Raw genomic sequence first — 26,668 nt, forward strand, 5'->3', positions numbered from 1 at the left:
CTTCCACCGTTAACTGAAATTGGAATCTGCCTGCTGTCTCTGTGTGTGTGTGTGTCTCTGGTATGTGGCCTTCTCTATCTGTTGCCCTGTGCGAACAACCATGACATTATTTGTTTTTCTGGACTGTCTTACCTAAGTTTTATGTGTTGATCTTGTCTTGGCCTCTTGCTATTCTGACTTTTGAAGCAAAAAGTTCACTTTGATTGCCAGGCACTCTTATAGTCACTCATGATTAATTAACGAACTTCAACCCCACCCCTATAACAGTATATATTTGAGCATCCTTAAGGGGTCAGCACATTGCTGGGGGGTGCACATTGCAGGGGCTTCTATCCTTAAGGCTTCTATCTCTAAGTGATTCTTTCTACAAGTGATATGCACTTCATTCTCTGCCTCACCTGATCATTCCTTCTGTCTCTTTACAGGTATGTGTCAGCTCATCCACATCTTCCACCGTTAACTGAAATTGGAATCTGCCTGCTGTCTCTGTGTGTGTGTGTCTCTGGTATGTGTCAGCTCATCCACATCTTCCACCGTTAACTGAAATTGGAATCTGCCTGCTGTCTCTGTGTGTGTGTGTCTCTGGTATGTGTCAGCTCATCCACATCTTCCACCGTTAACTGAAATTGGAATCTGCCTGCTGTCTCTGTGTGTGTGTGTCTCTGGTATGTGTCAGCTCATCCACATCTTCCACCGTTAACTGAAATTGGAATCTGCCTGCTGTCTCTGTGTGTGTGTGTCTCTGGTATGTGTCAGCTCATCCACATCTTCCACCGTTAACTGAAATTGGAATCTGCCTGCTGTCTCTGTGTGTGTGTGTCTCTGGTATGTGTCAGCTCATCCACATCTTCCACCGTTAACTGAAATTGGAATCTGCCTGCTGTCTCTGTGTGTGTGTGTGTCTCTGGTATGTGGCCTTCTCTATCTGTTGCCCTGTGCGAACAACCATGACATTATTTGTTTTTCTGGACTGTCTTACCTAAGTTTTATGTGTTGATCTTGTCTTGGCCTCTTGCTATTCTGACTTTTGAAGCAAAAAGTTCACTTTGATTGCCAGGCACTCTTATAGTCACTCATGATTAATTAACGAACTTCAACCCCACCCCTATAACAGTATATATTTGAGCATCCTTAAGGGGTCAGCACATTGCTGGGGGGTGCACATTGCAGGGGCTTCTATCCTTAAGGCTTCTATCTCTAAGTGATTCTTTCTACAAGTGATATGCACTTCATTCTCTGCCTCACCTGATCATTCCTTCTGTCTCTTTACAGGTATGTGTCAGCTCATCCACATCTTCCACCGTTAACTGAAATTGGAATCTGCCTGCTGTCTCTGTGTGTGTGTGTGTGTCTCTGGTATGTGTCAGCTCATCCACATCTTCCACCGTTAACTGAAATTGGAATCTGCCTGCTGTCTCTGTGTGTGTGTGTCTCTGGTATGTGTCAGCTCATCCACATCTTCCACCGTTAACTGAAATTGGAATCTGCCTGCTGTCTCTGTGTGTGTGTGTGTCTCTGGTATGTGGCCTTCTCTATCTGTTGCCCTGTGCGAACAACCATGACATTATTTGTTTTTCTGGACTGTCTTACCTAAGTTTTATGTGTTGATCTTGTCTTGGCCTCTTGCTATTCTGACTTTTGAAGCAAAAAGTTCACTTTGATTGCCAGGCACTCTTATAGTCACTCATGATTAATTAACGAACTTCAACCCCACCCCTATAACAGTATATATTTGAGCATCCTTAAGGGGTCAGCACATTGCTGGGGGGTGCACATTGCAGGGGCTTCTATCCTTAAGGCTTCTATCTCTAAGTGATTCTTTCTACAAGTGATATGCACTTCATTCTCTGCCTCACCTGATCATTCCTTCTGTCTCTTTACAGGTATGTGTCAGCTCATCCACATCTTCCACCGTTAACTGAAATTGGAATCTGCCTGCTGTCTCTGTGTGTGTGTGTGTGTGTGTCTCTGGTATGTGTCAGCTCATCCACATCTTCCACCGTTAACTGAAATTGGAATCTGCCTGCTGTCTCTGTGTGTGTGTGTCTCTGGTATGTGTCAGCTCATCCACATCTTCCACCGTTAACTGAAATTGGAATCTGCCTGCTGTCTCTGTGTGTGTGTGTGTGTGTGTCTCTGGTATGTGGCCTTCTCTATCTGTTGCCCTGTGCGAACAACCATGACATTATTTGTTTTTCTGGACTGTCTTACCTAAGTTTTATGTGTTGATCTTGTCTTGGCCTCTTGCTATTCTGACTTTTGAAGCAAAAAGTTCACTTTGATTGCCAGGCACTCTTATAGTCACTCATGATTAATTAACGAACTTCAACCCCACCCCTATAACAGTATATATTTGAGCATCCTTAAGGGGTCAGCACATTGCTGGGGGGTGCACATTGCAGGGGCTTCTATCCTTAAGGCTTCTATCTCTAAGTGATTCTTTCTACAAGTGATATGCACTTCATTCTCTGCCTCACCTGATCATTCCTTCTGTCTCTTTACAGGTATGTGTCAGCTCATCCACATCTTCCACCGTTAACTGAAATTGGAATCTGCCTGCTGTCTCTGTGTGTGTGTGTGTGTCTCTGGTATGTGTCAGCTCATCCACATCTTCCACCGTTAACTGAAATTGGAATCTGCCTGCTGTCTCTGTGTGTGTGTGTCTCTGGTATGTGTCAGCTCATCCACATCTTCCACCGTTAACTGAAATTGGAATCTGCCTGCTGTCTCTGTGTGTGTGTGTCTCTGGTATGTGTCAGCTCATCCACATCTTCCACCGTTAACTGAAATTGGAATCTGCCTGCTGTCTCTGTGTGTGTGTGTGTCTCTGGTATGTGGCCTTCTCTATCTGTTGCCCTGTGCGAACAACCATGACATTATTTGTTTTTCTGGACTGTCTTACCTAAGTTTTATGTGTTGATCTTGTCTTGGCCTCTTGCTATTCTGACTTTTGAAGCAAAAAGTTCACTTTGATTGCCAGGCACTCTTATAGTCACTCATGATTAATTAACGAACTTCAACCCCACCCCTATAACAGTATATATTTGAGCATCCTTAAGGGGTCAGCACATTGCTGGGGGGTGCACATTGCAGGGGCTTCTATCCTTAAGGCTTCTATCTCTAAGTGATTCTTTCTACAAGTGATATGCACTTCATTCTCTGCCTCACCTGATCATTCCTTCTGTCTCTTTACAGGTATGTGTCAGCTCATCCACATCTTCCACCGTTAACTGAAATTGGAATCTGCCTGCTGTCTCTGTGTGTGTGTGTGTGTCTCTGGTATGTGTCAGCTCATCCACATCTTCCACCGTTAACTGAAATTGGAATCTGCCTGCTGTCTCTGTGTGTGTGTGTCTCTGGTATGTGTCAGCTCATCCACATCTTCCACCGTTAACTGAAATTGGAATCTGCCTGCTGTCTCTGTGTGTGTGTGTGTGTCTCTGGTATGTGGCCTTCTCTATCTGTTGCCCTGTGCGAACAACCATGACATTATTTGTTTTTCTGGACTGTCTTACCTAAGTTTTATGTGTTGATCTTGTCTTGGCCTCTTGCTATTCTGACTTTTGAAGCAAAAAGTTCACTTTGATTGCCAGGCACTCTTATAGTCACTCATGATTAATTAACGAACTTCAACCCCACCCCTATAACAGTATATATTTGAGCATCCTTAAGGGGTCAGCACATTGCTGGGGGGTGCACATTGCAGGGGCTTCTATCCTTAAGGCTTCTATCTCTAAGTGATTCTTTCTACAAGTGATATGCACTTCATTCTCTGCCTCACCTGATCATTCCTTCTGTCTCTTTACAGGTATGTGTCAGCTCATCCACATCTTCCACCGTTAACTGAAATTGGAATCTGCCTGCTGTCTCTGTGTGTGTGTGTGTGTGTCTCTGGTATGTGTCAGCTCATCCACATCTTCCACCGTTAACTGAAATTGGAATCTGCCTGCTGTCTCTGTGTGTGTGTGTCTCTGGTATGTGTCAGCTCATCCACATCTTCCACCGTTAACTGAAATTGGAATCTGCCTGCTGTCTCTGTGTGTGTGTGTGTGTCTCTGGTATGTGTCAGCTCATCCACATCTTCCACCGTTAACTGAAATTGGAATCTGCCTGCTGTCTCTGTGTGTGTGTGTCTCTGGTATGTGTCAGCTCATCCACATCTTCCACCGTTAACTGAAATTGGAATCTGCCTGCTGTCTCTGTGTGTGTGTGTGTCTCTGGTATGTGGCCTTCTCTATCTGTTGCCCTGTGCGAACAACCATGACATTATTTGTTTTTCTGGACTGTCTTACCTAAGTTTTATGTGTTGATCTTGTCTTGGCCTCTTGCTATTCTGACTTTTGAAGCAAAAAGTTCACTTTGATTGCCAGGCACTCTTATAGTCACTCATGATTAATTAACGAACTTCAACCCCACCCCTATAACAGTATATATTTGAGCATCCTTAAGGGGTCAGCACATTGCTGGGGGGTGCACATTGCAGGGGCTTCTATCCTTAAGGCTTCTATCTCTAAGTGATTCTTTCTACAAGTGATATGCACTTCATTCTCTGCCTCACCTGATCATTCCTTCTGTCTCTTTACAGGTATGTGTCAGCTCATCCACATCTTCCACCGTTAACTGAAATTGGAATCTGCCTGCTGTCTCTGTGTGTGTGTGTGTGTCTCTGGTATGTGTCAGCTCATCCACATCTTCCACCGTTAACTGAAATTGGAATCTGCCTGCTGTCTCTGTGTGTGTGTGTCTCTGGTATGTGTCAGCTCATCCACATCTTCCACCGTTAACTGAAATTGGAATCTGCCTGCTGTCTCTGTGTGTGTGTGTGTCTCTGGTATGTGGCCTTCTCTATCTGTTGCCCTGTGCGAACAACCATGACATTATTTGTTTTTCTGGACTGTCTTACCTAAGTTTTATGTGTTGATCTTGTCTTGGCCTCTTGCTATTCTGACTTTTGAAGCAAAAAGTTCACTTTGATTGCCAGGCACTCTTATAGTCACTCATGATTAATTAACGAACTTCAACCCCACCCCTATAACAGTATATATTTGAGCATCCTTAAGGGGTCAGCACATTGCTGGGGGGTGCACATTGCAGGGGCTTCTATCCTTAAGGCTTCTATCTCTAAGTGATTCTTTCTACAAGTGATATGCACTTCATTCTCTGCCTCACCTGATCATTCCTTCTGTCTCTTTACAGGTATGTGTCAGCTCATCCACATCTTCCACCGTTAACTGAAATTGGAATCTGCCTGCTGTCTCTGTGTGTGTGTGTGTCTCTGGTATGTGTCAGCTCATCCACATCTTCCACCGTTAACTGAAATTGGAATCTGCCTGCTGTCTCTGTGTGTGTGTGTCTCTGGTATGTGTCAGCTCATCCACATCTTCCACCGTTAACTGAAATTGGAATCTGCCTGCTGTCTCTGTGTGTGTGTGTCTCTGGTATGTGTCAGCTCATCCACATCTTCCACCGTTAACTGAAATTGGAATCTGCCTGCTGTCTCTGTGTGTGTGTGTCTCTGGTATGTGTCAGCTCATCCACATCTTCCACCGTTAACTGAAATTGGAATCTGCCTGCTGTCTCTGTGTGTGTGTGTCTCTGGTATGTGTCAGCTCATCCACATCTTCCACCGTTAACTGAAATTGGAATCTGCCTGCTGTCTCTGTGTGTGTGTGTGTCTCTGGTATGTGGCCTTCTCTATCTGTTGCCCTGTGCGAACAACCATGACATTATTTGTTTTTCTGGACTGTCTTACCTAAGTTTTATGTGTTGATCTTGTCTTGGCCTCTTGCTATTCTGACTTTTGAAGCAAAAAGTTCACTTTGATTGCCAGGCACTCTTATAGTCACTCATGATTAATTAACGAACTTCAACCCCACCCCTATAACAGTATATATTTGAGCATCCTTAAGGGGTCAGCACATTGCTGGGGGGTGCACATTGCAGGGGCTTCTATCCTTAAGGCTTCTATCTCTAAGTGATTCTTTCTACAAGTGATATGCACTTCATTCTCTGCCTCACCTGATCATTCCTTCTGTCTCTTTACAGGTATGTGTCAGCTCATCCACATCTTCCACCGTTAACTGAAATTGGAATCTGCCTGCTGTCTCTGTGTGTGTGTGTGTGTCTCTGGTATGTGTCAGCTCATCCACATCTTCCACCGTTAACTGAAATTGGAATCTGCCTGCTGTCTCTGTGTGTGTGTGTCTCTGGTATGTGTCAGCTCATCCACATCTTCCACCGTTAACTGAAATTGGAATCTGCCTGCTGTCTCTGTGTGTGTGTGTGTCTCTGGTATGTGGCCTTCTCTATCTGTTGCCCTGTGCGAACAACCATGACATTATTTGTTTTTCTGGACTGTCTTACCTAAGTTTTATGTGTTGATCTTGTCTTGGCCTCTTGCTATTCTGACTTTTGAAGCAAAAAGTTCACTTTGATTGCCAGGCACTCTTATAGTCACTCATGATTAATTAACGAACTTCAACCCCACCCCTATAACAGTATATATTTGAGCATCCTTAAGGGGTCAGCACATTGCTGGGGGGTGCACATTGCAGGGGCTTCTATCCTTAAGGCTTCTATCTCTAAGTGATTCTTTCTACAAGTGATATGCACTTCATTCTCTGCCTCACCTGATCATTCCTTCTGTCTCTTTACAGGTATGTGTCAGCTCATCCACATCTTCCACCGTTAACTGAAATTGGAATCTGCCTGCTGTCTCTGTGTGTGTGTGTCTCTGGTATGTGTCAGCTCATCCACATCTTCCACCGTTAACTGAAATTGGAATCTGCCTGCTGTCTCTGTGTGTGTGTGTCTCTGGTATGTGTCAGCTCATCCACATCTTCCACCGTTAACTGAAATTGGAATCTGCCTGCTGTCTCTGTGTGTGTGTGTCTCTGGTATGTGTCAGCTCATCCACATCTTCCACCGTTAACTGAAATTGGAATCTGCCTGCTGTCTCTGTGTGTGTGTGTCTCTGGTATGTGTCAGCTCATCCACATCTTCCACCGTTAACTGAAATTGGAATCTGCCTGCTGTCTCTGTGTGTGTGTGTGTCTCTGGTATGTGGCCTTCTCTATCTGTTGCCCTGTGCGAACAACCATGACATTATTTGTTTTTCTGGACTGTCTTACCTAAGTTTTATGTGTTGATCTTGTCTTGGCCTCTTGCTATTCTGACTTTTGAAGCAAAAAGTTCACTTTGATTGCCAGGCACTCTTATAGTCACTCATGATTAATTAACGAACTTCAACCCCACCCCTATAACAGTATATATTTGAGCATCCTTAAGGGGTCAGCACATTGCTGGGGGGTGCACATTGCAGGGGCTTCTATCCTTAAGGCTTCTATCTCTAAGTGATTCTTTCTACAAGTGATATGCACTTCATTCTCTGCCTCACCTGATCATTCCTTCTGTCTCTTTACAGGTATGTGTCAGCTCATCCACATCTTCCACCGTTAACTGAAATTGGAATCTGCCTGCTGTCTCTGTGTGTGTGTGTGTGTGTCTCTGGTATGTGTCAGCTCATCCACATCTTCCACCGTTAACTGAAATTGGAATCTGCCTGCTGTCTCTGTGTGTGTGTGTCTCTGGTATGTGTCAGCTCATCCACATCTTCCACCGTTAACTGAAATTGGAATCTGCCTGCTGTCTCTGTGTGTGTGTGTCTCTGGTATGTGTCAGCTCATCCACATCTTCCACCGTTAACTGAAATTGGAATCTGCCTGCTGTCTCTGTGTGTGTGTGTCTCTGGTATGTGTCAGCTCATCCACATCTTCCACCGTTAACTGAAATTGGAATCTGCCTGCTGTCTCTGTGTGTGTGTGTGTCTCTGGTATGTGTCAGCTCATCCACATCTTCCACCGTTAACTGAAATTGGAATCTGCCTGCTGTCTGTGTGTGTGTGTGTCTCTGGTATGTGGCCTTCTCTATCTGTTGCCCTGTGCGAACAACCATGACATTATTTGTTTTTCTGGACTGTCTTACCTAAGTTTTATGTGTTGATCTTGTCTTGGCCTCTTGCTATTCTGACTTTTGAAGCAAAAAGTTCACTTTGATTGCCAGGCACTCTTATAGTCACTCATGATTAATTAACGAACTTCAACCCCACCCCTATAACAGTATATATTTGAGCATCCTTAAGGGGTCAGCACATTGCTGGGGGGTGCACATTGCAGGGGCTTCTATCCTTAAGGCTTCTATCTCTAAGTGATTCTTTCTACAAGTGATATGCACTTCATTCTCTGCCTCACCTGATCATTCCTTCTGTCTCTTTACAGGTATGTGTCAGCTCATCCACATCTTCCACCGTTAACTGAAATTGGAATCTGCCTGCTGTCTCTGTGTGTGTGTGTGTGTGTCTCTGGTATGTGTCAGCTCATCCACATCTTCCACCGTTAACTGAAATTGGAATCTGCCTGCTGTCTCTGTGTGTGTGTGTCTCTGGTATGTGTCAGCTCATCCACATCTTCCACCGTTAACTGAAATTGGAATCTGCCTGCTGTCTCTGTGTGTGTGTGTGTGTGTGTGTCTCTGGTATGTGGCCTTCTCTATCTGTTGCCCTGTGCGAACAACCATGACATTATTTGTTTTTCTGGACTGTCTTACCTAAGTTTTATGTGTTGATCTTGTCTTGGCCTCTTGCTATTCTCACTTTTGAAGCAAAAAGTTCACTTTGATTGCCAGGCACTCTTATAGTCACTCATGATTAATTAACGAACTTCAACCCCACCCCTATAACAGTATATATTTGAGCATCCTTAAGGGGTCAGCACATTGCTGGGGGGTGCACATTGCAGGGGCTTCTATCCTTAAGGCTTCTATCTCTAAGTGATTCTTTCTACAAGTGATATGCACTTCATTCTCTGCCTCACCTGATCATTCCTTCTGTCTCTTTACAGGTATGTGTCAGCTCATCCACATCTTCCACCGTTAACTGAAATTGGAATCTGCCTGCTGTCTCTGTGTGTGTGTGTGTGTGTCTCTGGTATGTGTCAGCTCATCCACATCTTCCACCGTTAACTGAAATTGGAATCTGCCTGCTGTCTCTGTGTGTGTGTGTCTCTGGTATGTGTCAGCTCATCCACATCTTCCACCGTTAACTGAAATTGGAATCTGCCTGCTGTCTCTGTGTGTGTGTGTCTCTGGTATGTGTCAGCTCATCCACATCTTCCACCGTTAACTGAAATTGGAATCTGCCTGCTGTCTCTGTGTGTGTGTGTGTCTCTGGTATGTGGCCTTCTCTATCTGTTGCCCTGTGCGAACAACCATGACATTATTTGTTTTTCTGGACTGTCTTACCTAAGTTTTATGTGTTGATCTTGTCTTGGCCTCTTGCTATTCTGACTTTTGAAGCAAAAAGTTCACTTTGATTGCCAGGCACTCTTATAGTCACTCATGATTAATTAACGAACTTCAACCCCACCCCTATAACAGTATATATTTGAGCATCCTTAAGGGGTCAGCACATTGCTGGGGGGTGCACATTGCAGGGGCTTCTATCCTTAAGGCTTCTATCTCTAAGTGATTCTTTCTACAAGTGATATGCACTTCATTCTCTGCCTCACCTGATCATTCCTTCTGTCTCTTTACAGGTATGTGTCAGCTCATCCACATCTTCCACCGTTAACTGAAATTGGAATCTGCCTGCTGTCTCTGTGTGTGTGTGTCTCTGGTATGTGTCAGCTCATCCACATCTTCCACCGTTAACTGAAATTGGAATCTGCCTGCTGTCTCTGTGTGTGTGTGTCTCTGGTATGTGTCAGCTCATCCACATCTTCCACCGTTAACTGAAATTGGAATCTGCCTGCTGTCTCTGTGTGTGTGTGTCTCTGGTATGTGTCAGCTCATCCACATCTTCCACCGTTAACTGAAATTGGAATCTGCCTGCTGTCTCTGTGTGTGTGTGTCTCTGGTATGTGTCAGCTCATCCACATCTTCCACCGTTAACTGAAATTGGAATCTGCCTGCTGTCTCTGTGTGTGTGTGTGTCTCTGGTATGTGGCCTTCTCTATCTGTTGCCCTGTGCGAACAACCATGACATTATTTGTTTTTCTGGACTGTCTTACCTAAGTTTTATGTGTTGATCTTGTCTTGGCCTCTTGCTATTCTGACTTTTGAAGCAAAAAGTTCACTTTGATTGCCAGGCACTCTTATAGTCACTCATGATTAATTAACGAACTTCAACCCCACCCCTATAACAGTATATATTTGAGCATCCTTAAGGGGTCAGCACATTGCTGGGGGGTGCACATTGCAGGGGCTTCTATCCTTAAGGCTTCTATCTCTAAGTGATTCTTTCTACAAGTGATATGCACTTCATTCTCTGCCTCACCTGATCATTCCTTCTGTCTCTTTACAGGTATGTGTCAGCTCATCCACATCTTCCACCGTTAACTGAAATTGGAATCTGCCTGCTGTCTCTGTGTGTGTGTGTGTGTGTCTCTGGTATGTGTCAGCTCATCCACATCTTCCACCGTTAACTGAAATTGGAATCTGCCTGCTGTCTCTGTGTGTGTGTGTCTCTGGTATGTGTCAGCTCATCCACATCTTCCACCGTTAACTGAAATTGGAATCTGCCTGCTGTCTCTGTGTGTGTGTGTCTCTGGTATGTGTCAGCTCATCCACATCTTCCACCGTTAACTGAAATTGGAATCTGCCTGCTGTCTCTGTGTGTGTGTGTCTCTGGTATGTGTCAGCTCATCCACATCTTCCACCGTTAACTGAAATTGGAATCTGCCTGCTGTCTCTGTGTGTGTGTGTGTCTCTGGTATGTGTCAGCTCATCCACATCTTCCACCGTTAACTGAAATTGGAATCTGCCTGCTGTCTGTGTGTGTGTGTGTCTCTGGTATGTGGCCTTCTCTATCTGTTGCCCTGTGCGAACAACCATGACATTATTTGTTTTTCTGGACTGTCTTACCTAAGTTTTATGTGTTGATCTTGTCTTGGCCTCTTGCTATTCTGACTTTTGAAGCAAAAAGTTCACTTTGATTGCCAGGCACTCTTATAGTCACTCATGATTAATTAACGAACTTCAACCCCACCCCTATAACAGTATATATTTGAGCATCCTTAAGGGGTCAGCACATTGCTGGGGGGTGCACATTGCAGGGGCTTCTATCCTTAAGGCTTCTATCTCTAAGTGATTCTTTCTACAAGTGATATGCACTTCATTCTCTGCCTCACCTGATCATTCCTTCTGTCTCTTTACAGGTATGTGTCAGCTCATCCACATCTTCCACCGTTAACTGAAATTGGAATCTGCCTGCTGTCTCTGTGTGTGTGTGTGTGTGTCTCTGGTATGTGTCAGCTCATCCACATCTTCCACCGTTAACTGAAATTGGAATCTGCCTGCTGTCTCTGTGTGTGTGTGTCTCTGGTATGTGTCAGCTCATCCACATCTTCCACCGTTAACTGAAATTGGAATCTGCCTGCTGTCTCTGTGTGTGTGTGTGTGTGTGTGTCTCTGGTATGTGGCCTTCTCTATCTGTTGCCCTGTGCGAACAACCATGACATTATTTGTTTTTCTGGACTGTCTTACCTAAGTTTTATGTGTTGATCTTGTCTTGGCCTCTTGCTATTCTCACTTTTGAAGCAAAAAGTTCACTTTGATTGCCAGGCACTCTTATAGTCACTCATGATTAATTAACGAACTTCAACCCCACCCCTATAACAGTATATATTTGAGCATCCTTAAGGGGTCAGCACATTGCTGGGGGGTGCACATTGCAGGGGCTTCTATCCTTAAGGCTTCTATCTCTAAGTGATTCTTTCTACAAGTGATATGCACTTCATTCTCTGCCTCACCTGATCATTCCTTCTGTCTCTTTACAGGTATGTGTCAGCTCATCCACATCTTCCACCGTTAACTGAAATTGGAATCTGCCTGCTGTCTCTGTGTGTGTGTGTGTGTGTCTCTGGTATGTGTCAGCTCATCCACATCTTCCACCGTTAACTGAAATTGGAATCTGCCTGCTGTCTCTGTGTGTGTGTGTCTCTGGTATGTGTCAGCTCATCCACATCTTCCACCGTTAACTGAAATTGGAATCTGCCTGCTGTCTCTGTGTGTGTGTGTCTCTGGTATGTGTCAGCTCATCCACATCTTCCACCGTTAACTGAAATTGGAATCTGCCTGCTGTCTCTGTGTGTGTGTGTGTCTCTGGTATGTGGCCTTCTCTATCTGTTGCCCTGTGCGAACAACCATGACATTATTTGTTTTTCTGGACTGTCTTACCTAAGTTTTATGTGTTGATCTTGTCTTGGCCTCTTGCTATTCTGACTTTTGAAGCAAAAAGTTCACTTTGATTGCCAGGCACTCTTATAGTCACTCATGATTAATTAACGAACTTCAACCCCACCCCTATAACAGTATATATTTGAGCATCCTTAAGGGGTCAGCACATTGCTGGGGGGTGCACATTGCAGGGGCTTCTATCCTTAAGGCTTCTATCTCTAAGTGATTCTTTCTACAAGTGATATGCACTTCATTCTCTGCCTCACCTGATCATTCCTTCTGTCTCTTTACAGGTATGTGTCAGCTCATCCACATCTTCCACCGTTAACTGAAATTGGAATCTGCCTGCTGTCTCTGTGTGTGTGTGTGTGTCTCTGGTATGTGTCAGCTCATCCACATCTTCCACCGTTAACTGAAATTGGAATCTGCCTGCTGTCTCTGTGTGTGTGTGTCTCTGGTATGTGTCAGCTCATCCACATCTTCCACCGTTAACTGAAATTGGAATCTGCCTGCTGTCTCTGTGTGTGTGTGTGTGTCTCTGGTATGTGGCCTTCTCTATCTGTTGCCCTGTGCGAACAACCATGACATTATTTGTTTTTCTGGACTGTCTTACCTAAGTTTTATGTGTTGATCTTGTCTTGGCCTCTTGCTATTCTGACTTTTGAAGCAAAAAGTTCACTTTGATTGCCAGGCACTCTTATAGTCACTCATGATTAATTAACGAACTTCAACCCCACCCCTATAACAGTATATATTTGAGCATCCTTAAGGGGTCAGCACATTGCTGGGGGGTGCACATTGCAGGGGCTTCTATCCTTAAGGCTTCTATCTCTAAGTGATTCTTTCTACAAGTGATATGCACTTCATTCTCTGCCTCACCTGATCATTCCTTCTGTCTCTTTACAGGTATGTGTCAGCTCATCCACATCTTCCACCGTTAACTGAAATTGGAATCTGCCTGCTGTCTCTGTGTGTGTGTGTGTGTCTCTGGTATGTGTCAGCTCATCCACATCTTCCACCGTTAACTGAAATTGGAATCTGCCTGCTGTCTCTGTGTGTGTGTGTCTCTGGTATGTGTCAGCTCATCCACATCTTCCACCGTTAACTGAAATTGGAATCTGCCTGCTGTCTCTGTGTGTGTGTGTGTCTCTGGTATGTGGCCTTCTCTATCTGTTGCCCTGTGCGAACAACCATGACATTATTTGTTTTTCTGGACTGTCTTACCTAAGTTTTATGTGTTGATCTTGTCTTGGCCTCTTGCTATTCTGACTTTTGAAGCAAAAAGTTCACTTTGATTGCCAGGCACTCTTATAGTCACTCATGATTAATTAACGAACTTCAACCCCACCCCTATAACAGTATATATTTGAGCATCCTTAAGGGGTCAGCACATTGCTGGGGGGTGCACATTGCAGGGGCTTCTATCCTTAAGGCTTCTATCTCTAAGTGATTCTTTCTACAAGTGATATGCACTTCATTCTCTGCACTTCAGCGATTGCACGAAGCAAACAATTACAGCAATCTGCACTGGAAAGCAGCTAACAGACTACAGGTGACCCTGTCTCTCTCTTAAGCTCTCCTTCCACTCTGTAACATGCACTCTCTACCACTACTTCTGACACTCCTGACCTCTCTCCTCAAACTCTCTTACCTTCACCCCCCCTCTCCACCCGCCTGCTTATACATATCACCCTGCCTTCTGTCTTCCCCCTACTACTGCTCTTACCAACTCTCGCTCATTCTACATCCATACACTGATAAAACCTCCAGTACTCTGAAACATGCCCCTTCACATAAATCACAGTCCCACATTACCTCCCTCACCCTCCTGCTTCTCCTAATCTCTGGTGACATATCCCCAAACCCTGGGCCACCATCATCTGTCATTGCCCATTGCTCCCATCCCCCTACACCCTCTGGCAGGAGCCGCAACCCACAGAACTTGGTCTCTATTCCTCTTTCCAATACCAGCCCCCCCTTTTCCTGTGCCCTGTGGAATACACGTTCTGTCTGCAACAAACTCACCGCCCTCCACGACCTCTTCATCACAAATTCCTTTAACCTACTTGCCATTACTGAAACCTGGCTTCATGAATCGGATACTATTTCTCCTGCTTCCCTCTCCCATGGGGGCCTTCTCTGGACTCACTCCCCCAGACCAAGTGGACGGAAGGGAGGTGGAGTGGGAATCCTTCTAGCCCCATGCAGCACCTATCAGGTTCTTCACCCACCTCCCTCTCTGATACTCTCCTCTTTTGAGGCACACTGCATTCGTCTTTTCTCTCCCATTTCTCTAAGAATTGCTGTCATCTACCGGCCCCCTGGACCGGTATCAGCCTTTCTTGATGACTTCTCTGCCTGGCTACCCTACTTTCTCTCTTCTGAAATCCCCACAATTATTCTTGGGGACTTCAACATCCCTGTCAACACTAACACTACTATTACTTCTAAACTTCTCAGTCTAACCTCATCGCTTGACCTGAAGCAATGGATACAGGCTCCTACCCACTCCAATGGCAACACCCTTGACCTTGCCTTCTCCTATCTGTGCACTCCGTGCAACCTTTCCAACAATCCACTCCCACTCTCTGATCACCACCTTATTAGTTTTGCTCTCTCCTTGTCTTCCACCTCTTCTCCCTTCAACCGCCTAACAGTTACACGCAGAAACCTTCGCCACCTCAACCCTTCTCTTCTCTACTCTGCTACTGATCACCTCTATGACAAAATCTCCCCCCTGTCCTGTCCCAACCTAGCTACTTTCGTTTACAACAGCTCACTGTCTTCCTCCCTAGACAAGCTGGCCCCCCTCACTACACGCAGAATTAGGCCCCGACTGCTACAACCCTGGCAAACAGATGACACCAGAAGTCTCAGAAAACGTAGCCGCGCTCTTGAGCGCCTGTGGCATAAGACTAAGACCCAGGAAGACTTCACACAATATAAATCTGCCCTCCTAAAATACTACTCCTGCCTTCACACTGCCAAACAGACCTACTTTATCACACTCATCAACACCTTCTCATCCAGTCCACGTCAACTCTTCTCTACCTTCAACACTCTACTCTGTCCTCCACTGCCCCCACCCACCAACTCACTCACTGCCCAGGAGATTGCCAATCACTTCAAAACTAAGATTGATACAATTCATGAGGAGATCGCCAATGCGCAAAAACCTCCCCCATGCAACACTCCATGTCCACAGATACAATCATTACTTCCCTCATTCAACCCTGCTACTACTACTGAGGTTGCTAAACTTTTATCTAGCACTCATCTAACCACTTGCCCCCTGGATCCTGTTCCCTCGCAAATGCTACGCTCACCCTCTGACTCGATTCTACGCTCTCTAACTCACATTTTCAACCTCTCCCTCTCTTGTGGCATCTTCCCAAACTCTCTAAAACATGCGCTAGTCACCCCCATACTAAAAAAGCCCTCACTGGATCCCACCAATCTCAACAACTTACGTCCCATCTCCTTACTCTCCTTCTCCTCCAAACTTCTTGAAAGACTGGTCTACAACCGATTAAGCGACCATCTGACCATGAATAAACTTCTTGATCCCCTTCAGTCTGGTTTTCGCCCTCAACACTCCACGGAAACTGCTCTCCTTAAACTCTCAAATGACCTACTAATGGCTAAAGCCAATGGACACTATTCTGTACTACTTCTCCTGGACCTCTCTGCTGCCTTTGACACAGTGGACCACCCCCTCCTCCTCAAAAAACTCCACTCCTTTGGTCTCCGTGACTGTACTCTTCGCTGGTTCTCATCCTACCTATCCCACCGCTCCTTCAGTGTCACTTACAACTCTACTTCCTCTTCTCCTCTTCCTTTTTCCGTCGGGGTCCCCCAAGGTTCTGTTCTCGGACCTCTCCTTTTCTCAATCTACACCACCTCCCTGGGTCAATTGATTGCCTCCCACGGCTTTAAATATCATCTCTACGCTGATGACACCCAAATCTATCTCTCCACCCCCCAGCTCTCTCCATCTGTCTCCTCACGCATTACCAACTTATTAGCAGACATATCAGCCTGGATGTCACATCACTTTCTCAAACTCAACCTATCCAAAACCGAGCTCATGATATTTCCTCCCTCAGGTGCCACTTCCCCTGATCTCCCTGTCAAGATCAACGGCTCAACTATCAACCCATCTCCCCACGCCAAGGTCCTAGGTGTAATCCTGGACTCTGAACTAACCTTTCGACCCCACATTCTATCACTATCCAAAGCTTGCCGCCTCTGTCTTCGCAACATCTCCAAGATACGCCCCTTCCTAACCAATGACACCACAAAGCTTCTAATCCACTCCCTGGTCATCTCCCGCCTTGACTACTGCAACTCCCTCCTCATTGGTTTACCTCTAAATAGGCTATCCCCACTTCAGTCCATCATGAACGCTGCGGCCAGGCTCATCCACCACACAAACCGCTCAGCGTCTGCTACACCCCTCTGCCAATCCCTCCATTGGCTGCCACTCAGTCACCGAATTAAATTCAAGATACTAACTATAACTTACAAAGCCATCCACAACCTGGCCCCTAGCTACATCTCTAACCTAGTCACAAAATACCAACCTAATCGTTCTCTTCGCTCCTCCCAAGACCTCCTGCTCTCAAACTCCCTTGTCACCTCATCCCATGCTCGCCTTCAGGACTTCTCCAGAGCCTCCCCCATCCTCTGGAATGCTCTTCCCCAATCCGTCCGATTTTCTCCTACCTTATCCACTTTCAGACGATCCCTGAAAACTCATCTCTTCAGAGAAGCCTATCTGGCCCCCACCTAACAACTGTACATTTATCTTCTCAATCAGCACATCACCCACAGCTATTACCTCTTGTATCTCTTAACCTTCCCTCTTAGATTGTAAGCTCTAAGTGAGCAGGGCCCTCTGATTCCTACTGTATCAAATTGTATTGTATTTGTACTGCCTACCCTCAAGTTGTAAAGCGCTACGTAAACTGTTGGCGCTATATAAATATTGTATAATAATAATAATAATAGTAGTTGGAGAATGAAGTCCCTATGTGTGATGGGCTTTCCACTAGAAGTTATCATTCCCCTATTTTTCCATTGTTGTGCAAATACATGTACTGTGGAAAAGGCATACTGGCTGTCTGTATAGATGGTTGCTGCCTTATCTTTGGAAAGAATGCATGCTCTTGTCAGAACAACAAGTTCTGTCGCTTATGCTGAATAGTGTTTTCAGGATTTAGCCTCAAGTATGGTTGCGTCTGAAACTACATCATATCCCGTTGCACATGTACCATCAGGATTCTTTTTGCTAGAACCATCTACATACAGTGCCATATCAGGGTTGGCTAATGGTGTGTCAAGCAAATCCTTCCTAGGTAACACCTTTTCTGGTATTGCTGCAGTGCAATCATGTGGTTCACCCTCAGTTGGTATTGGTAAGTGGAGGGGTTAAGAACAGTGCACCTTTCAATTGTTAAATGTGGCTGTGTCAATAGTACAGTCATCGTGTTTCATGACAAGGACCCCACCAAAGCAATATTTTTAGGTATTGATAAGTACCGCCCACATTAAATAAATTATCAATAACTAAATGAATTAATCAGGTGCTTGTGGATTTTGTCTTTATTATTATTTTCATATCTATTTTTATTATTTTTTTTTTCCTTTTATTATTCATTTTAGTCATACGGTTTATGTAAACTTGATGTGAGTTGAGAATTGGGAAACTTCCACCTAATGGTCCCTAACACAACCTTTTGATACATCAGATACCATTTAGACGACCCAATTTCCCTTCACCCTTATCTATTTCCATCTATTTATTCATATTTATACACAGCCCTTAGAACTTGCAGAATACCATTCATACATTTGTTTATGCATCCTCTGAGTTTGTTTTGGGATTCCCACATTAAATCATGGATGTTCCCGTTTATTTACTCCCTTGATGAATATAATCAGCATCTGGTAACTTATTTATATTCATGTCCCGGTTTAAGTATTTTGTTGATTGTTTATCATTCATTTCAACAAATATTTTCTATTTTTGCAGTGTATCTTCAGGTACCGTTACCTTTATTTTTGCTCTTATCTCTCTTGCTATTATTTTTGCCATCATGCACTATGGCAGACTAGGCATTGCCAGCCCGCCATGATGAGTCTAACTGTGTTTCTACTCTCACCTCAGATCAAGGCTTGGTTAATACTGCTGTGTATTTAAACGTGATGCGTCAGTGCGTCGCCAGTGCCCCAGACGACGTCATCTTATGACGAACTGTGCGTCGGGTGGACAGGACGTGCTGACCTCATCGCGTTTAATCTTCTGAGCGAACGGGCATTCGCATGCCGGTCGGCTGTTCATGCTATTTTTATCTCTTCGTTTGTAAGTTTATTTTTTATCTTTTACATTAAAACATTTGTACCAGTATTACACCATGGGAAGTCCCCTTTTTTCTATTTCTGGGTGACATATGGCACACATCCGAGAGTCTCCATAACACCTTAATAGTGGTTTATTGGCCGCATTGAGTCCTGGTTTGATGCCCTCTGAGCTGTATATCCCGGATCCCTTAGGACAAAGCCCTGGCTGAGTGTTTAGCCGCAAGCTGTTCTTTGCTTGCCTTCCGGTAAGCGAGCATTTCTCACGGTGATCAGCACTCAATGGTGATGGAAGATTGCACATTTATATCACATGATCTTAGTTAATTATTTGGACTTTGTCTAACATTTGGGGTTTTTTTTCAATAAGTTTTACATCTACTTTTTGATACTCTGACAATATATTCTTTTGGACTTTTTATTTATTTAAAAAAAATAGGGGGCGCCCTAACAACATTCGCGTGAGAGGCATCCCGGAAACAGAGGGCGCAGAGGACCTACAAACAACCCTGCAATTTGTCTTTAATAAACTAATTGGAGAGCCACCTACAAAACACATAGAGATGGACAGAGCCCACAGGGCACTTCGCCCCAAAGGAGCCACCCCCAAACCGAGGGACATCATATGCAGAGTTAGCTCCTACCCTCTTAAGGAAGAAATCGTGAAGCAGGACGACTGGCATGTAAAGTGACTTTTGATGATGTCCAGATACAACTATATCCCGACCTTTCATGGATCACCCTGCAAAAACGCAGGCTTCTCCAACCTCTACTACATCTATTGCAGAAAGAAAACATCACCTATCGCTGGGGCTTTCCTTTCAGCCTCACCGCGAAACGCCAAGGCAAGTCTGCTGTACTGAGGTATCCAGAAGACCTTCGTACATTTTGCGACATCCTTGAAATACCGGCCCCACAACTACCGGACTGGAATATAGTTGCTACGCCTCCACCACCACCACCTACAATCTGGCAGAGAGTGCCCACCTCCAATCGGTCCCAGAACTCTGATGCACAACGCAATCTCGCCAAGCAAAAGAATCGCTGAACCGCAATTACTGCGACATCAAACAATTGCTGGACTTGAGCACTTAGGCTCAGTAAATATGCCAATTCAGACCATATTTTGTCTAACACAATCCTAGCTTAGGATCCCCCAGATTGCCCCTATGCTGAATTTTAGTTCACTATACAGGGCATGTTTCGGATGAGCTTCGGGAGTGTAGGCATAGAATCCATCACCTATCACCCCCCCTTGTTAGCTAGTTAGATATTAGGGCATGGTCTCAGACTATGTACTGTACAGTGGTTATATCTGGCTGGTTACGGGCTCCCGGGTGTCCCTCTCCACCCATCCCAGTTGGGGTTGGGGTGGAGGGCCGCGCGGGAATCTGTCTCAACCTTGGCCTTTACAGGTTTAATAGTAATGTATGTTTTTTTATGTTTGCTGTGTACTAACTGTACTCTTCTCTCTCTCTCCCAGTCTTTCCTCTCTCATCTTCCCTTCAGTCATCACCAAGCCTGCATAGCAATAATCACACAAATTCTTGGTCTCCTCCCGGAGTGTTCCGGCCCCGAACCCAGGACCTCGAAATCTAGCACGTCGCCATCAGGTAAGCGCATACCCCTACAACCACACCCATTATCATGGCCAAGATTCTTTCACTGAATGTACATGGCCTAAACTCCAACAGAAAAAGACATCTGGCTCTGAGGGAGTTCAGACAGTCAGGAGCTGATATTATTATGGTCCAAGAGACCCACTATGATAAAGGGGGCTCATTCGCATTCGCCTCCAGATATATAGCATCGGGTGCCCATAAAAAGGCAGGAGTGGCCATACTTGTCAAGCGGGGAGCTCCTTTCACTTGCGTGGCCCAGCATTGCGATCCTCATGGCCATTTTATTATTTTACAAGGCTTGTGGCAAACACAAGAAATTACACTATGTGCATTATATGCCCCAAATGCCAAACAACACAGCTTCTTATCCAGGGTATATGCCCGTATCTTTAGATCTACTCCTAAGGTCCTCATAGTGGGAGGCTATTTCAATCTTACTCAATCAGCTAATGCGGATCATCAGACGGTGGGTCCCCAGGCTTCTTCACCTAGGGTCCTCAGGGACTCGAGACTATTTAGACAAATCTCTAGACGATATGCGCTCCTTGATGCGTGGAGGGCTGTCTGTCCAGGCGATCGGCAGTATACATTTTATTCGGCCCCCCACCCTACCCACTCCCACATAGATTACTTTTTCGTCAATAATCATACTCTTAAGCTCACACGTACGGCTCAAATACTCCCAATCTCATGGTCAGACCATGCCCCCATCTTACTCACTCTAGACCTAGGCACCCCCATCCGTAGACCTTGTAATTGGAGGCTAAATACATTCCTCCTCCAACACCAGCCCACTCAGGTAGAATTAAACTCCACTCTTAAACTCTATTTTATATAGAGAACAACAATCAGGAAGTTTCACTCACCACGCTTTGGGAAGCCCATAAGGCGGTTCTTCGGGGTAAGTGTATAGCGCTCTCGACAGCGCTAAAAAAGGATGCTCTAGCTGAAAAAGTGAATGCGGAAAGAGAACTTCGATCATTAGAACACAAGCTCCAAACTCGCCCAACAATACCTCTTCTTAAAAAAATAACTAATCTTCGTACAACTCTTATGCCGCGTTCACACGAGCGGACTTTACGGCAGACTTTGCCCGGCGGACGGGATTTCGTCGGACAATTCGATCGTGTATGGGCTCCAGCGGACTTTGTTTGCTCAAAAGTTGGACAGACTTAGATTTGAAACATGTTTTAAATCTATCCGTCGAACTCGAGTCTGGTCGAAAAGTCCGCTCGTCTGTATGCTAGTTCGACGGACAAAAAGCCACGCTAGGGCAGCTATTGGCTACTGGCTATGAACTTCCTTGTTTTAGTCCGGTCATACGTTATCACGTACGAATTCGACGGACTTTGGTGGATTGTGTGTAGGCAAGTCCGTTCATTCAGAAAGTCCATCGTAAAGTACGTCAAAGTCCGCCGGGCAAAGTCTGCCGTAAAGTCGGCTCGTGTGTACACGGCATTAGAGACCTGGCCTTAGGCCGAGTAGAAAAGGCATTAACCAGATTGAAACAAATGTTTTATGACAAGGGTAATAAGGCTCATTCCCTCTTGGCCAACAAACTACGCGAACGATCCCACTCCCACATGCTATCTCCAAATCAGATAAAAAACAAATCGGGACAACTGATATCTCACCCAGTGGAAATAGCCCGTACTTTTGCAGACTTCTACAAAGATCTTTACAACAACCCTGACATACCCAGTAATCCTCCCCTCTCTGGAACTGACCTAAACGATGCAACACTATCTGGAACAAAGCGGAATTCCCCATCTCCAACCATCTGACCTGCTATCGCTTAACATGCAGATCACGGATGAGGGAATAGAACTGACTATCAAATCCCTACCATCTCATAAAGCCCCAGGCCCAGACGGTTTCCCCTATGAATATTATAAAACATTTCTCCCTCTTTTGCTTCCCCACATACGCAGGCTGTTTAATGCCTTTCTCCAAGACACTCCCATTCCCCTAGAAATGCAGCGATCCTTTATCACCCTAATTCCCAAATCAGATAAGGACCCCTCCCTTTGCGCCAATTATAGACCCATCGCATTATTGAACTCCAAACTAAAAATTTTCACTAAGCTCCTCTCCAACCGCCTAAATATGATCCTCCCATCACTGGTCCACAAAGACCAAGTGGGGTTTGTCCCATTACAGCAAGCAAGTGACAACACCAGAAAGGCGATTGACTTGGTGGATGTGGCGAACAGGGATCCGCTGCACTGCTACTTGGTCTAGATGCCGAGAAGGCTTTTGACCGCTTGGGGTGGCCCTTCCTGTTCGCTACGTTGAGTCACATGGGATTTCAGGGACCCTTTATGCGGGCGATCAAGCATCTCTACTCCAACCCCTCCTCTCAGGTCAGGACCCCCTTTGCACTCTCCACACCTTTCTCGGTAACAAATGGTACCAGACAGGCGTGCCCACTGTCACCCCTGTTATTTGCGCTTTGTGTGGAACCCCTGGCCGCCTCGATCCGTAACAACCTGGATATATGGGGGATAGCGGTTAGAGATAAGGAGTTTAAAATCTTTCTCTTTGCCGACGACGTTATTCTTACACTAACTTGACCCCATATTACCCTCCCGGTTCTACATGCGGAATTGGACCGTTTCAGCGTTCTTTCGGGAAATAAGATCAATGCATCAAAATCAGAAGCTTTACCCACCAATATCCCTGAAGCTGAGGTCACACTTTTGAAATCCAACTTCCATTATAACTGGAAAACGACTGCCTTGAAGTATTTGGGGACCTTTATCACCCCAAAATATAATACTCTTTACCAAGAAACCCCCCCCCCCCTCTTCGGTTCAATTAGATCCCTACTGCTTCAGTGGAAAAAGCATCATATCTCCCTTTTAGGACGTATAGCCTCTATTAAAATGACCATTCTCCCGAAGCTCCTATATCTTTTCCAAACTCTACCCATACCACTCAAACACCTGAAAAAGCTTCAGTCGGACCTACTCCATTTTATATGGAACTATAAGAGGCATAGAATACCGAGATCGGTGTTGCTGGCGTCACACGGTGAGGGAGGCCTCGCTTTCCCTGATATCATCAAATATTATCAAGCTGCGCAATTGAAGGCTGTGGCCTCTTGGTTTACTCAAAAATCATATAATAAATGGACAGAAATTGAAAAGCTATGGCTAGCTCCAATACACCCGAATAATCTTCTATTGAGTGCGGAGGTGGCCCCTGACCGCCTGCTGGGCCCCATGTCCCTGCTACGGCGGACTTGGCGTACATTGGCTCAGCCCCACAAACTGACCTCGGAAAAATCACCACTGACCTCTTCTGTCTGTAACCCTAAAGTGCCACCAAATAGCCTAACGCACCAGATGTCACACCCTTGGTCTTCTAGAAATGTATTCCATTTGGGGAGTATAGTGGACCCCAGAACACGTAAATTGCTATCTTTTTCTGATTTACAGACCAAACACGAACTACCGAGACAGGCATTCTATGGGTACCTACAAATTTGACATTATGCATTAACTATAGCCCCGAATTTGCAGTTCTCTTCCCCATCTCCGTTTGAAACTATAATTTTAGCAGGTAACGCACAGAAAGGCCTCATATCGGGAATCTATAAGATTCTAAACGCCATCTCCCTAGAAGAGCAAGGCAAACACTCTTATATGGTTAAGTGGGAGAAAATCCTTGATGAGGAACTCCCACTAGCACAGTGGCAGGCGATATGGACCCAGACAGCAAAGAGTTCAATGTGTACACTTTATAAAGAAAATGCATATAAAATTCTGTTCTTCTGGTACATGACTCCAGATGTGCTCCATACAATTTTCCCCACTAGCTCAGATAAGTGCTGGTGATGTCAGGGAGCAAAAGGCACCTTTATACATATTTGCTGGGATTGCCCACTGCTTACCCCTTATTGGGAAATGGTCCAACGCCTATTATCCCACCTTCTGGAAATGCAAGTTCAAGCGTCCCCAAAGTTATTTTTACTAGGCCTGTCACCACTAAAACTCTGCACACCGTATAAGAAACTTGTACGGCATGTACTCACAGCAGCCCGATGCCTCATAGCCCTAAACTGGAAACGCCGTACTCCACCCTCTGCCGAAGATCTTTACTCTAGAATAAAAGATGTTGAACTGATGGAGAAAATGACGGCTAGAATACAAGACAGATTGGAGGCACATAACAGGGTTTGGGAGCTGTGGCATCTCCGGGAGGATTCACCATGACCAGGTACCAACCTTACTCAGATGGCTTACTTCATCTTTTCTCCCCCTTCTTTTCCTTCTCCTTTACTCCCTTCTATCCCCTTACACTACAGGTTTTACAGACATGTTTAATTACAGGCATTGCTTTACAACGGCGTAACTGAATTAACGTTTCTTATCTACAAAAGGAACTGCTAAAAGTTATAAGTTGAGATATCATTGTAATTTAGCACAAACTCAATGCCTTTATTTCTTGAGTATATGATTGACATTACAGATAGATATGCTAAATAATATTTGAGATTTTTTATGCTTCTTTATTCTGTAATGCTAACACGAATAATAATAAAAACTGTTATTTGAAAAAAAAAAAAAAATTTAAAAAGGTGTTTTTTTTCCCCAAAAAAATGCATTTGAAAAATCGCTGCGCAAATACTGTGTGAAAAAAAATGCAACACCCACCATTTTAATCTGTAGGGCATTTGCTTTAAAAAAATATATAATGTTTGGGGGTTCAAAGTAATTTTCTTGCAAAAAAAAAAAAAACAAAATTTTCATGTAAACAAGAAGTGTCTGAAAGGGCTTTGTCTTCAAGTGGGTAGAACAGTGGGTGATGTGTGACATAAGCTTCTAAATGTTGTGCATAAAGTGCCAGAACAGTTCAACCCCCCCCCCCCCCCCCCAATGACTCCTTTTTGGAAAGTAGACACCCCAAGCTATTTGCTGATAGGCATACTGAGTCCATGGAATATTTTATATTTTGCCACAAGTTGCGGGAAAATTACAATTTTTTTTTTTTTTTTTGCACAAAGTCGTCACTAAATTTATATATTGCTCAAACATGGGCATATATGAAATTACACCCAAAATACATTCTGCTTCTCCTGAGTACGGGGATACCACATGCGTGAGACTCTTTGGGAGCCTAGCTACGTACAGAACCCCGAAAACTAAGCAACGCCTTCAGGCTTTCTAAGGGCGTAAAGTTTTGATTTCACTCCTCACTGCCTATCAGTTTCGGAGGCCATGAAAAGGCCATGAAATGAGAGGCATGTTAAGTATTTTACAGATCTCGCTTTTTGGCAAAAAGTTTTGAAAAAAGAAAAGAAATTTTTTTTTTTTTTTTTTTCTTTTCTTTCTTCATTTTCAAAAACAAATGAGAGCTGCAAAATACTCACCATGCCTCTTAGCAAATACCTTGGGGTGTCTACTTTCCAAAATGGGGTCATCTGGGGGGGGGGGGTTGTGCTATCTGGACATTTCAGGACCTCCGTAACTGTGATAGGTAGTGAGGAGTAAAATCACCATTTTGGTGATTGGTTTTCGGGGTCCTGTACACGGCTAGGCTCCCAAAAAGTCTTACACATGTGGTATCCCCGTACTCAGGAGAAGCAGCAGAATGTATTTTGGGGTGTAATTCCACATATGCCCATGGCATGTTTGAGCAATATATCATTTAGTGACAATTTTGTGCAAAAAAAAAAAATTGTAATATTCCTGCAACTTATGGCAAAATATAAAATATTCCATGGACTCAGCATGCCTATCAGCAAATAGATTGGGGTGTCTACTTTCCAAAAAGGGGTCATTTGGGGGGGGGGGGTTGTGCTATCTTGGCATTTTATGGCCTTCAAAACTGTGATGGGTAGTGAGGAGTGAAATAAAAAATTTACGCCCTTAGAAAGCCTGAAGGCGGTGATTGGTTTTCGGAGTCCTGTACACGGCTAGGCTCCCAAAATGTTACATAGGTTGAAAAAAGACACAAGTCCATCCAGTTCAACCATAAAATAAATAAATAAATAAAATAAAATATAAAATATCGTACAATCCAATATACCCAATTCTATACCCACATTTGATCCAGAGGAAGGCAAAAAACCCCAGCAGAGCATGCTCCCATTTGCTACAGCAGGTGAAAAAAATTCCTTCCTGATCCCCCAAAAGGCAATCGGATTTTCCCTGGATCAACTTTACCGATAAATGTTAGTACCCAGTTATATTATGCACATTTAGGAAAGTATCCAGGCCTTTCTTAAAGCAATCTACTGAGCTGGCCAGAACCACCTCTGGCGGGAGTCTATTCCACATATTCACAGCTCTTACTATGAAGAAACCTTTCCATATTTGGAGATGAAATCTCTTTTCCTCTAGGCGTAAAGAGTGCCCACGTGTCCTCTGTGTTGACCGTAAAGAGAATAACTCAACACCACGTTCACTATATGGACCCCTTATATATTTGAACATGTTGCTCATATCCCC

Source organism: Aquarana catesbeiana, linkage group LG08 (assembly GCF_042186555.1).
Source record: "Aquarana catesbeiana isolate 2022-GZ linkage group LG08, ASM4218655v1, whole genome shotgun sequence".
NCBI classification, from domain to species: domain Eukaryota; kingdom Metazoa; phylum Chordata; class Amphibia; order Anura; family Ranidae; genus Aquarana; species Aquarana catesbeiana.